At 38.5% G+C, this 11,317-nt stretch overlaps 1 long non-coding RNA gene across 1 annotated transcript in view; it reads right to left on the bottom strand.

The window, feature by feature from the left end:
• Window positions 1-10,698: 10,698 nt before the first annotated feature.
• LOC144975715 (uncharacterized) overlaps window positions 10,699-11,317 on the bottom strand; it is a 15,325-nt gene continuing 14,706 nt past the window's right edge. The window contains exon 3 of the long non-coding RNA XR_013645971.1: window positions 10,699-11,168. This is a non-coding gene — a long non-coding RNA (uncharacterized LOC144975715). The remainder of the gene's footprint in view (window positions 11,169-11,317) is intronic.

Genomic DNA, 11,317 nt, shown 5'->3' with positions numbered 1-11,317 from the left:
AACACTTGCCTACTGCACCCTTACTTCTGGACACTAGACTTTCTTCAACTACTCCTTACAGACCTTACCTCTACCATACAACTAGATTCAGGGTAAGCCATATTTTTATACTAACTATAACTTTATCTATTTAATATCTAGTTTTAACTCAGTAATTCCGTGATTCACCGGCCATCTGGACCCATCCTAGCCATGGAGTCCTACAGCCAGAATACCGAGTTCTGGCAATCACGGTAGTTACTACACATTTCATTGAAATTAATCTTGTTTCACAACCCACATGACTGACTGACCGATGAGATGACTTGTCTAGCGTCGTGATAATTTACACAGTGCAGAAGAGGACGATGCATAGAAAAATAGAAATCGATTGTAACTTTAAACAGTAGTTTTAAAAATGAAACTCAGCTAAAATCGAACACTTACCCTGCTTTGTATGAGCAGTAGGCATCCACTGCCTTCTTTTCCCTCAAAACTCACGTCGTGGGGCTTCTCGCTCTTCGGTTGGCTTCGATAAACAGAAGCAAAAACATCAAAAATTTCGTTCTCCTTTTTAAATATTTTAACATACTTTTATAGGCAAAAAGCTTCCTCTCGTGTTTTTTTTTGCCAGGATGTCAAATATACGAGGGCTCTTTCATAATTAACCGAAAAATGCCTGTAAAATCCGCGTTTTTTATGCTATCAACAAAATTTTTGCACGTGTTCATACCTTGACTCGTCCTTCATTTCTCTACGTAACAGCCAAGTCTGTCGACACACTTCTGCCAACGCCGCACCATGGAATAGATACCCTCTCGGAAGAAATTTCCGTCAAGGTTTTGTAGCCATTTCCGCACATGGTCAACAAGCTCTTCATCGACATCAAAGCGCTTTCCTGCCAGCTCACGTTTCAGTGGCCCAAAGAGGTGATAATCAGATGGAGCGAGGTCTGGACTGTGTGGTGGGTATGGCAAAATCTCCCATCCATATTTCTCTAGCCAACCTTGCGTCACTCGTGCTGTGTGGGGTGTAGCGTTGTCGTGTTGCAAAATGACCCCGTTGGTCAACTGCTCTGGGCGCTTTCTGCGAATGGCCTCCCTAAGCTTGTCAAGAGTTTGGCAGTACCTTGCAGTATTGATTGTTTCTCCAGGTTGTAAGGTTTCGAACAGAATAACACCACGACTGTCCCAGAAAACAGTTCCCATTATTTTCTTTGCTGACCGCATGACTTTAAATTTCTTCGCGACAGGTGAGGATGGATGTTTCCATGTCAATGAATCTTGCTTTGTTTCTGGGGTGCAATGGTGCAACCAAGTCTCATCACCGGTGACTATGCTGTCAAGAAAAGTCAAATCGTACCCTAGAAAGTCTCCGCCGGCGTTAGCAGTATGCCTGTGAACCCTGCGTGAGCTCTTGCTTCTTCTCAAAAGTTCCCTGCAGTTGTCCAATCTTTGTTCTTTATGATTGTCTGTCAATTGCTTAGGAACCCATCTTGCGCTGACTTATCTGTAGACAAGTTCATCAAATACAATTCTATGGGCAGAAGTTTCCGAAATTTCAAGACTGCTTGCGATTTCATGAAGTTTCAACCTCCTGTCTTGACGAATAAGCTCATCAACTCGCTTCACATTGTCTTCTGACGTCGCAGTTATCGAACGCCCTCTCCCTTCCCTGTCTGTCAAGTCGGAATGGCCGGCTTCAAACAAATTACACCAGTGATAGACTTGTGTACGGCTTATAACATGCTCACCATATACACTCTGAAGTTCTTTATGAATTTCGGTAGGATTCAGACTTTTGGCGTTCAAAAAACGTATGACAGCTCTGATTTCCTCCTTTGACCAAGTTTCAAGGTGGGCCGCCATCTTTAAAATCGTCTAGAAATTCATTGTGCAAAATGATGCACTTCATAATTTCTGGGAATATTAGTAAGGAAATAAGGAATATCATGTCGTTTACAGAATTAAAAAATCTCCACTGGTTGCTGAGCAATGGGCATTTTTCGGTTATTTCTGAAAGAGCCCTCGTAGTAAATAATTTTGAGAAATATCCTCAGGGAGCTCGCTGACTGCCATCGTGATAGTGTAAGATATAGAAAGAAACCAACATGAATGACCGAATCCGTGTCATGACCGTCGTCAAAAGGGGGTCAAGGTCAAGAGGCGCGGTTAATTCCCCCTGCACTACCCGTTTATTAGATCACAACGCTGCACTATGCCGTACAGGTGGAAAGTTGGAGAGCCTGGACAAAGTCTAACTCACCCATTTTCGGTTAGAGGTTGAGCATTGGGCCGACAACCCATCCTCGAAAGAAAAAGAAATAAGCAAGTTAGAAAAACATTCCCTACAAAGACCAAATCCCAAACTGTTGGCAGCAGAGTGGCAAATAAGGTCAAATGAAATATTGGCGCAAGGAGTATTAAATAAGTAGTGAGGTACGACCCAATTTCATGTTACACTTAATTGATTGTACACCTTTTATAAATAGATATTGTTCTATTTTAATTCGTGCTTCCTTACAAAGGAGCACATTCTATTTCCTGCCCATCAATGTTTTTGTTTATTAATCCTAACAACGCCACTACCACATTTTCTTTTTCGTCTGTGGTGTTTCATTCATCCTGTTTTGTAGATAAAAGGGAAACCCGAAACGTCCATTTTATCTGGTGCCCTATATTATATTGAAGTTTACATTCAATTTTACATTGTCATTTATTTCTTCTAGCTTCGAGCAGCAACATTTACAAGTTACACATTGCTTCGTCGCCTTGTTGTAAGATGGCTTCATTGAACAGAAACAACGTAACAGGAGGAAAAAAAGCGGAATTTCTTAACCCAGTTAATCATTTATTTAAAAATTTGCTTTTTATATAGCGCTATATCCACTAAACGTGCTCAAAGCGCTTTACATGGGGTCCCTGGCCAACAGCAACATTTGACAATTAGGACGGGACATGACACCTGTTAGGCGATATTATAATTTCTTCGGTCAGAAAACAACTTTGTTTACGGCCAGGTACTGATTTTACACCTAAGTACGGTGAGAGAATGTAAGTAAACAGCCAAGGACTCAACTATGCCCGAGCGAGGCTCGAACCCAGGACCTTCTGACCCGAAAGCAAGTGTCATACCACAAGACCACAAAACTGCAAAAGTTAGTAAGTAAATAAGTAAGACCCAACTTCATGTTTTACAGTGCTAGGTCTACGCCGCTTTATTTGTTATAAGTACATTGAACAGAAACGAAGATAGATGTGGGAAAGCGGAATTTTTAATGCAGTGAATTATTATTATGACCCACCGTGTCATAACGGTAATATCTCGTGGTAAACTAAATGCAGAAAATGTATTTTATAGCGAAAGATAATGAAATTTTGATTTAATTTCTATTCGTTATTGTGAAGAATACATACAGATTTTTACACCGGAAAATCTCTAAGATAGTGTATTTCGCAACATTTCAATTTTAAAGAATGAATTGAGTAGAAAAGTGCTAGAAAACAATAGGGAATGAGATTAGCGGAAGAGTAGCGTCCCTTTATTGCAAACAAACCAACTACAAGCCAAGCGCTACAAATACATACTTTTTCATTCCTATTTCTGTACAAAAATGCATATCATAATCAACGTAGATCTTTTCTTTAGTTTTCTCCATTATGAAATGTTAACAAAATATGATGTAGACTACAAATTAAAAATAAAAGATGTTGATAAATAATACAATAAGATGAGACAACCCTTACTAAACTTACTGAACTTCCCGCTAATGATTGGTACTAATAATGGCGATGGCGTCTGTCGGTTGTCAAGTCGCGACTTCCAACAAAGGGGCGCTACTCTTAAATCTGTTTTGAAATCTCATTCCCTATAGAAATATTTAAAAACTTTGCGGAGATGGGGACTCGAGGCTCGAAACCACGACCATACTATTACGACAACTATGCCTGGACGGGGAGAAGGTAGCATTACTTGTAACTGTCAGAGCTATCCACCTCTCCAAAAAGAAAACAAAGTTGTATCAAACTCTGAGTCTTTCTTGGACCGCTCTCCCGACTATTTCAATTCTAGATACATTTTAGGAGTCCGATTCATCCAGACATAATAGCGTTTTAAGGGTGTGGGTCACATATAGTTCTGTCGGAATGAACCGGATGAAAAAAACTGAGTATACAATCCTATTGCTCAGAATTTGGAATTATTATAATAGTTTTGAAGTTTAAGAAACAAACTCAATCTCCTCAGTGAAGTCGTTTATTAGTCTTACTCACATTTTATAAATTTAGCTCAAAATTGAAAATTGAAACAAAAATCAGGTTTAATAATAATATAATAATAATAATAATAATAATAATAATAATAATAATAATAATAATAATAATAATAATAATAATAATAATAATAATAATAATAATAATAGATCTTTATTGTCCATAAATATGGCAATTTGTCATTTAGTTACACTTGTTATAATGTTAAACGATAACTAAGATTGAACAGATATTTCACTCCTACTTATTTTCTCTCTCTCTCTCTCTCTCTCTCTCTCTCTCTCTCTCTCTCTCTCTCTCTTTCTTTCACACGTGCGATATACACCACATAAACATATTCATTTCGTTTTCAATTACCCTAATATATTATTGATTTGAGAATAAAGGTCACGTTTTCTTATTCTTACATTATTTTTTTTGTAATAATCGAATCAAAGACATATACTAGAAGAAAGATGTATTTTTATAATCCTCTTTTCATAACCCAAGGGGGGAAATAAAATAATTGTTTGAATCATTATGTCATTTTTATACCAAATTGATTTGAAATTAGTCAAACGTGCTGGAAGGAAATGCATGTCTCTTTTCAATAACTTGTTAAGTATCGTGTTATAAATGTTTAATTCAGAAAAGTGAGTGGAGCAGGCACTTATGTTGGTAACAACAAGATATGAAGTGAGTAGAAAAGTGCCAGAAGACAATAGAGAATAAAAATTTTTTTCGCGGCGGTGGTGGGGTTTGAACCTGCGATCCCTTTCTCACCCTCTCCCTCTCTCAAAAAAAAAAAATTTTTATTCTCTATTGTCTTCTGGCACTTTTCTACTCACTTCATATCTTGTTGTTACCAACATAAGTGCCTGCTCCACTCACTTTTCTGAATTAAAAATTCACCCCATACACCGGAGCATACTCAAAGTCTCAATCGTTTCTATGTTATATGTTTGTGATGAGAATATTGGCTATTAAGCTTAACTGCTGGTCAACATTACTTCGCGATGGTGGTGAACGAATCGGCGGTCTCAAGAAGTGGGTGAGAGAGGGATCTAGAAATGACTTTGAGTTTGAAACGAATATTTTGTGTTCGTGGATAGCTCACACGGTAGAGCCACGCTCTCACCTGCCAGGCGGAGTTGTCGTACCAATAAGGTCGCAGGTTCAAACCCCACCACCGCCGCGAAAAAATTTTTTATTCTCTATTGTCTTCTGGCACTTTTCTACTCACTTCATATCTTGTTGTTACCAACATAAGTGCCTGCTCCACTCACTTTTCTGAATTAAAAATTCACCCCATACACCGGAGCATACTCAATGTCTCAATCGTTTCTATGTTATATGTTTGTGATGAGAATATTGGCTATTAAGCTTAACTGCTGGTCAACATTACTTCGCGATGGTGGTGAACGAATCGGCGGTCTCAAGAAGTGGGTGAGAGAGGGATCTAGAAATGACTTTGAGTTTGAAACGAATATTTTGTGTTCGTGGATAGCTCACACGGTAGAGCCACGCTCTCACCTGCCAGGCGGAGTTGTCGTACCAATAAGGTCGCAGGTTCAAACCCCACCACCGCCGCGAAAAATTTTTTTATTCTCTATTGTCTTCTGGCACTTTTCTACTCACTTCATATCTTGTTGTTACCAACATAAGTGCCTGCTCCACTCACTTTTCTGAATTAAAAATTCACCCCATACACCGGAGCATACTCAATGTCTCAATCGTTTCTATGTTATATGTTTGTGATGAGAATATTGGCTATTAAGCTTAACTGCTGGTCAACATTACTTCGCGATGGTGGTGAACGAATCGGCGGTCTCAAGAAGTGGGTGAGAGAGGGATCTAGAAATGACTTTGAGTTTGAAACGAATATTTTGTGTTCGTGGATAGCTCACACGGTAGAGCCACGCTCTCACCTGCCAGGCGGAGTTGTCGTACCAATAAGGTCGCAGGTTCAAACCCCACCACCGCCGCGAAAAATTTTTTTATTCTCTATTGTCTTCTGGCACTTTTCTACTCACTTCATATCTTGGTGTTATAAAGGTGTAATTTTAGTTTTAAAATTACGGCTTTTAGCATTTCTAGTGATGGAAATTGAACGTTTTATATCGACCTTCAATATTTCCTCTTTTTTTTCCAGCACAAAACTATAATTTCATTATTACGCTCATATTTGATCGTTACAAACAATGTCAAATTGAGCAATTATCTCTTTGTCAAAGAGTGAGTTTTGTTGATAAAGATGTTTATATATTTTATTTCTTGATCTCCTACCTTTCCTTACTGAAGTGTCGTCTCCCTACAGAGGATGAATGCCATTACCGAGCATTCGATTATATTTTTTGCCTGTTGTTGCCTTCAGCTCCTTCCTCTTCCTTGAACAATTAGCTCCAGGTGGTGGTATCTTTAATTGGTCTTATTATTATGGCTTAGTGTGTGACACAACACCATACTATAATCAGTGCTAGAGGCACGTGGCAAACCAAGGAAGTCTTGGATAGGGAATGTGGAGGCAATAACTGGCTAAAAGATAATCGACTGCTCGGTAATGGCCCTTGATCGTGAAGAATGGCTTCCGGGTTATTGAACCCCTGTAGGGAGACGGAACTCCGGTACGATAAGTCTGTTATTATGGAGAGATTTATTACTTGTAAAAGGTTTGCAGTTATCTTCAGGTCTGATAACCCCAATTGTAATGTTTTCAGTGTTGTAATTTTAATGCTCTGAAAACAACGCAAAATAGTGTCAATTGCAGCAATGTTAAATGAAGCCCATTATTGTATTTAGCTTACAGACGGTTAGCAAGCAATTGCTATTATCCGTTTCTCGGCTCCATGAATTCAATGGCTCTAAATGACTACATACTTCTAATTGCTACCTTCTCAGCTAAGGGTTACTGTCAGAACTAGCAAAAGACTGAACTAGAGCGTCTATATAGCACAATGTCCACAAATTATGTTCAAAGCGCTTTCCAAAGGATCCCTTGGCCAGTAGCAACATCTAACATGTAGAATTAGACATGCACCGGTTAGGCGATATTGCAATTTTTTTCTCACGCTTTTAACAGCCAGGTACTAATTTTACACCTGAGCACGGTGAGAGGTTGTGAGTAAATAGTCTTTTCCTAGGAATCAAACTATGGGCTTAGCAAGGCTTGCTCGAACCAAGAACCTTCAGATCCGAAGAGAGTGTCATACCTCAAGACCATATAGTCACACGTTCAAACAGTTTGAATCAAGAACAATGGCAGAAAGCGACATGGAAAGTGAAAACAGATACGGGGAGAATAAAAGACACAGAACGAAAGAAAAGAAAAGAAAGAAGAAAATTCCCTTTATTGATCCCCAAGGGGAAGTTTGTCTTTAAGGTCTATTCCAAGGGAAGACAGCTAGGGCGAGGTGTCTTGCTCAAGGGGACACAACGAGGCGGGTAATCGAACTCGGTAACTTTTGGGTACGAAGCAAAGACCATACCGCTGAGCCGCTGAGCCACGCTGCCTCTCTCGGTAAACCTGGTCTAATATTAAATTCCAGTCCTAGCTGAGTTAATCTACTGTATCAAATACACCCAGAATTTTTACGCACTCCCGCCCCCGCCGCATGAAGGTTATTCGCACCCCCCTTCCCCTTATTTTCTACTAATATTCAGCTCACGGAAGTTGGCTCCCATAGTCCCAGGTTCATTTCCCTCTGATATCTTTTTCTATAGTACCAGGTTCATTCCTCGCTGATGTACACCGCCCTGAGTCCCTGGTTCACTTCCACTGGTGCCCACTTCGGTCGGTTTTGTTGGGTTTTTGTAAAACATACACACCCTCCTCCTCCTCCCATAGTCCACCGTACACTTCCCATAAACTTGTCGGCTTTCGTAAAAATAGAAACATTCTTGTAAAGCGGTTTGAGCACGTTTAGTGGATATTTCACCATATGAAAGCTCACGTTATTTCAATACTATGAGTACTACTACTACTACCACTCCTACTACTACTACTACTACTACTACTACTACTACTACTACTACTACTACTACTACTACTACTACTATTACCACTACTACTACTATTACCACTACTACTACTATTACCACTACTACTACTACTACTACTACTACTACTACTACTACTACTACTACTACTACACTACTACTACTACTACTACTACTATCTACTACTACTACTACTACTACTACTACTACTACTACTATACTACTACTACTACTACTACTACTCCTACTACTACCACTGCTACCACTACACTACTACTACTACTACCACTACTACTACTACTACTACTACTACTACTACTACTACTACTACTACTACTACTACTACTACTACTATACTACTATACTACTACTACTACTACTACTACTACTACTACTACTACTGCTACTACTACTACTACTACTACTACTACTACTACTACTACTACTACTACTACCACTACTGCTACGACTACTACTAGTGATACTACTACTACTACTACTCGTCGTGCTATTACTACCACCACCACCACCACCACTTCCACAACCGCTTCATCATTATCATCATCATCATCATCATCATCATCATCATCATCATCATCGTCATCATCATCTTCGTCATCATCATGAAACAATGTTGCATTCCCCATAAGCTCTATATTTTGACTTGGTAATAATATAATTTGACTGTAGAATCTATGATTTTTTTAAAGCTGCTTAAGAGTGTAAAACGCTTCTTCATCTACATTTAAAATTCAAAGACTCAAACAAATACAAAAACAAACCACCACGTTTATTTTGAGGCAAAAAACTTGACAATATTGATTTTGGTTTTATTAAAATTTATAGCATTTATTATATTATAATCAACATGGCCACGTCAAAGAATAAAACGATTTTATTGAGATTGCTGCCTTCGATACAAAAAATGAAGGACAATGTCATGAAACGGGAATGCATGGTTAATTTTTTTAAAAAGGAAAGAAATCAAAACAACTACAAACTAAACGTGTAAGGGCTAACCCACACCGGAGACTGACACCGACGACCCGGCACTGCCGTCCTCTGCCGTCTTCCGGATAAAGACGTCGGGCACGGACACAGTACTAAGAATAAAGAGAAGCTCGAAACAAAAAAAAAAAATACGACACAGGACGTCAGGTGCTTCGTATGGGTAGGTCAAGCCGCTCTTCTATTTATTCTTAGTATTTTGTCCGTGTTCGACGTCTTTATCTGGAAGACGGCAGAGGACGGCGGCAGTCCGGGTCGTCGGAGTCAGTCTCCGGTGTGGGTTAGTCCTAAAGCATTGTGGAAAAAAAAACAACTAACAACTGCCTGAAGCTGTGAGCTGTAGATAAGTTAGGTATAAGAAGGAATATAACAGCTTTGAAAACAACAAAATACAAAATACCAAATAAGGAACGTTTCAGGCTTTAAACCTTTCTTCGGTCAATAAGGAAAACTATAAAAGCGTAAAAAACATCACTTAAGATTCAGTCTTGATATCAAATTAGTTATGAATTAACGTTATTCGTTGAAGAAAGGTTTTAGCACGAAACCTTTCAGATTTTTTAAAAGCTTTTAACTCTCTCCTTACCAAGCATTTTCAGGATTTTACCCAAAACATTACACCCATCCAACACAAAAATATATTTTTATCACTCAAACACAACAGCAGTAAGTTCTTGCGATACATAATTTCTTTTGCAAAACATGCTCTACAACACACTGTTCATTAAATGTCATGGTGTACAAAAGAAATTGAATAAGAAATATCTTGGTTGTATCATAACGAATGTGACAATTTTCCTATGGTTGTTAAGGAGAGGGTTAAACCTTTCTTCGGTCAATAACAAAAACTATAAAAACGTAAATACAAGGCTCCAACAGACGTGGCGTCACTTTCGTCGTAATGACGCATAGTAACTTAGTTATTGGTTCTAAAATATCGGAACATTGGCGGCGCCCTTATGAAATACTTCTCCCACGACCATTAAGGTGTACCCAGAGGAGAAAAACATTATAAATCTGATCATATTTGACTTTTATACATTCTGATCACATGACATGTGAACAAGGTCTAGCCAGCATGAGGAATAAAAAGCACCGATTTTCTTTGTTTAGAATCAAGCTGCTCGTTGTTGGGCGGACGTCAGACTTTTGATTCCAATTAAAGTTTTCACTGGATTTGTTATTGTCGAAGAAGGGTTTTCCCTGAAATCTTTCAGATTTGTATCTTCTTCTTTTTTTGAAGCTTTAATATCGATCTCTGTACATAACTTTTAACATTCACCACACTCACTGATGGGCACAAGTGGGCTGGTTAACTCTCTCCTTACCGACCCTTTTCACCATTCTTCACTTGACATCAGATTCATCTAACATAAACATTGATTTTTAAGCCTTTACCCAAAAGAAGTAAATATAGTTATAAGAACTTAATTCAACGTAGCCTTCATTGTTGAATTAAGTTCTTATAACTATATTTTTTGTAATCTTCACATTTTGTGATTACAAAAGAAAACTGATTGAGATAAATATTGGTAGATTTGTAACAAATGTGACGGTTTTCCAGTAGTTGGTAAGGAGAGGGACGGTTACTTTTACAATAATGTCTTCCACCTTTGTGTCAGTACAAATTGCATAATAAACATTTTACAATGAATGTTATGATAATATTTTCAAGATTTTCAATAAAACTGTCCCTTCGGTAGAAAGTCATCACTGGTACTTTTATGTAGCGTGTTGCCAGGGAGGTAAGTGTGTAGAGACTTCCTGTGGTGATGATCACGTGACTTGGTAGGTTGGCTGTTATTCCCGATGAATAAGATCTTACGGATCCATTGTTCAATGTTGTCCCACATGAACTGGTTCAGCTTGGGGTCGTATCCAGGGTAAACACCTCGATTTTTGTAACATGCATCCTTTACGTCTGTTATATACGCACTGAATAAAAAAAGAAAAGAAAAAATAACGATGATGATGATGATGGTCTTGATGATGATGATGATGATGATGATGATGATGATGATGATGATGATGATGATGATGATGTTGTTGTTGTTGATGATGATGATGATGATGATGTGGCTATG

This window comes from Berghia stephanieae, chromosome 6, assembly GCF_034508935.2.
Source record: "Berghia stephanieae isolate SIO BIC M18660-M18661 chromosome 6, UCSD_Bste_1.3, whole genome shotgun sequence".
NCBI classification, from domain to species: domain Eukaryota; kingdom Metazoa; phylum Mollusca; class Gastropoda; order Nudibranchia; family Aeolidiidae; genus Berghia; species Berghia stephanieae.
Note: the sequence above shows the minus strand (reverse complement) of the source record. Positions and strands in the feature narration are given on the sequence as shown.